This window comes from Pteropus vampyrus, unplaced genomic scaffold (genome assembly GCF_000151845.1).
Source record: "Pteropus vampyrus isolate Shadow unplaced genomic scaffold, Pvam_2.0 Scaffold6, whole genome shotgun sequence".
In the NCBI taxonomy this organism is placed as follows: Eukaryota; Metazoa; Chordata; class Mammalia; order Chiroptera; family Pteropodidae; genus Pteropus; species Pteropus vampyrus.
The window spans coordinates 7,346,778-7,349,215 of record NW_011888787.1 but is presented as its reverse complement, the minus strand read 5'-3'; the positions used below and the strand labels follow the sequence as shown (position 1 = coordinate 7,349,215).

At 43.4% G+C, this 2,438-nt stretch overlaps 1 protein-coding gene across 1 annotated transcript in view; it reads left to right on the top strand.

Annotated features, from left to right (window-relative positions):
• CEPT1 (choline/ethanolamine phosphotransferase 1) overlaps positions 1 to 2,438 on the top strand; it is a 36,926-nt gene continuing 34,488 nt past the window's right edge. The window contains exon 1 of the mRNA XM_011367309.2: positions 1 to 136. The gene's annotated coding sequence lies outside the window, so the exon portion shown is untranslated. The remainder of the gene's footprint in view (positions 137 to 2,438) is intronic.

Genomic DNA, 2,438 nt, shown 5'->3' with positions numbered 1-2,438 from the left:
GCGCCGCCGCGAGTTCCGACCCTGTGTCCCTTTACGGCAATCGCGAAAGTGTCGTGAACGTGCTGCCTCCCATCAGAGTCACCCAGTCGGCTGGAGGCGGAGGTCTTATTTCTAGCGGTGTGCTTGTTGGGTTCGGGTAAGGCTGGGGTGCTCGTGCTGGGAAAACCACCAGGGTGTGGAGGATGTGTTGGGGGACACGACTCTCAAAGGAGGTTAAGAGAAGGCTGCATGCTCTGGGGTGGAGTATGGGGGTATAGCTGTGTATGGACTTGCGCGAGGCGAACGCGGTCCTTCCTCGCGCTAGGTGGACTGCCGTACGGGGTCGTGGGGAGGGTGAGGTGCGACTGCCCCTCTGGCCCCGGTGGAAAGATTGAGGTGGCGAAGTGCCAGCGCGGGAGAGAGGCTGCTGTGCGCGAGCTGGCAGTCGGAGTGGGGAGAACCTCGGCGGGCCAAGGCTGGGCGGACCGAGGGCTGGGGGCGCTGCCCGCGCGGAACCGACCTTGCCTGTCAGGTCCACACCCTCCTGCTCCGGTACTGCCAAGTCCACAGCCGTGTTGCATCCTGTGCCAGGGTTGCCTTCCTTTTGGAATGCGGTGCTGGTGTTTCGTGGCTGGGCCACGCTTCTTGGTCAGCAACTTTTCTAGAAATTTCAGTGTATATTGACAAGCTCTGAGATCGCCAGCTAGGATTTAGTTTATCAGTATTAGAAGGAGAAGGGGCAGGACTGTTGCAAGTGTTTGATGGTGTCCCCAGGAACACTGGATGAATGGATTCTTTAGTCGTGTTTAACTTGTTTTCTCCAATTCGGTAGTTGGCTTTTTTGTGTCCTTTTTGCCATCCGCATCATTGGTATTGAATACATAATTTTGCGTGAAGTCTCTCAATTCATTAATGCATCCATATTACGATAGTAGGCAAATTCATTGTTCTTTCAACAAATATTAGTGTCTTGTTTGTGGACAAAGAATAAAGAATTGATTTCTGCTCTTGAACTAGTAGGAATGTGTTCAATGTGTGGATTGAGTTGACTGACAACACAAGTTAGACTGTGGTAAGGGCATTTAGAGAACCATCGGCGTTCTCGTAAAATTCTAGAGATCGAAGTTCTAAAAGCATTTTGCTGCATATTTGTTCTGTGCTGAGAAAAACTTGTCAAAGCACCTTGTGCAATTTGTCTTTACAACCCTTACACTTAAGAATAAGTTAGATAAATCTGCCTCTTGCATTAACAGGCAGAGGCGTTTTGACAGAGGCTTCTTTGTTGTCTAGTTAATGGATTATTACTGAATTATTTACAACTTTGGTTTCATAAATTCATTCTTCTTCCTCCACTCAATCTCTCAAAATTTACATTATAAACTATATTAAACGTTTGATATATAACTCCAAACTTTTCTTTATAACCTCAATTACATTTTATTTCATAGTCAGTTTGTTTTCTAGGCAGTATTAGACGTGTTCTTTAAGCTAACTGGTTTTTTTTTTTGAGGATCATGCTGTGCTGACTCTTTTAAGGGAATAGGAAAATAATTTTATAAGATGCCAGGCTTTTGCTTTTTTTTTTTTTTCTGGAGGAAGTTATTTCCTATTTTTAAGGAATACAAGATTTCACTTCCGCAAAACAGTAGATCTGAATTGTATTACACAGTACCGTTTTTACTTCCAAGTCTACTGAAAAGGCTTTTGTTTTTACTAACTTGTTCTGTGTATCTCTTGTTAAATAATGCTGAATGTAATCCTGTGATCCTATTGGCTTTCTTTCTTTTTCTTAAACTTGCTTTTTATAATTTGCTCTGCCTCCCAAATAGTGTTGGCCATTAGTATTATTCTTTTGTTGCCGTAAAGGTTGGAAAGTGCTGTGTAGTCACCAACTTCTGTGAAAGGACCGTAAACATAGTGCTGAATCAGTGCAGCTGAAAACTTGGCACCCTTAGGCTAGGGGGGGAGGGGGGACTGGGAATTCTGGAATCTCACACTACAGGTTGGATATTGTATAAGCTTACCTTATGCTCTGCTGAGCAGTGGAAATTCCTTTTTTAGTGTGATACTTGTCAGATGTTCCCCAGTGCTGAACACAGTAATAATGTAGGCTGCATGCCATTATCCTCAGCTGCTATAAACACAGATTTAAGGTCCACAAATTGTGTGATTTTAGTTAAAATATTTATTAAATGTCTCTGATTATATCTGTATTGGACTTGTCACATAGATACCCATGCCTGTACAAAGAAATTTTTTTGTTAAATCATATGCACACACTCCTCTGGACTCCCACAAGTTTGTTTAAACCATGTTATAATTTAGCAGTTTACTAGACTCCCCCCACCCCACCCTCTTGAGCTTCTTGTGGGTGTTAATGGCATGGTTCAGTCTTTCTGTTTCCTCAGGGTCTAGAACAACTAAGTGATCATTAAGTCCTAGATGAATCACATTTGTTT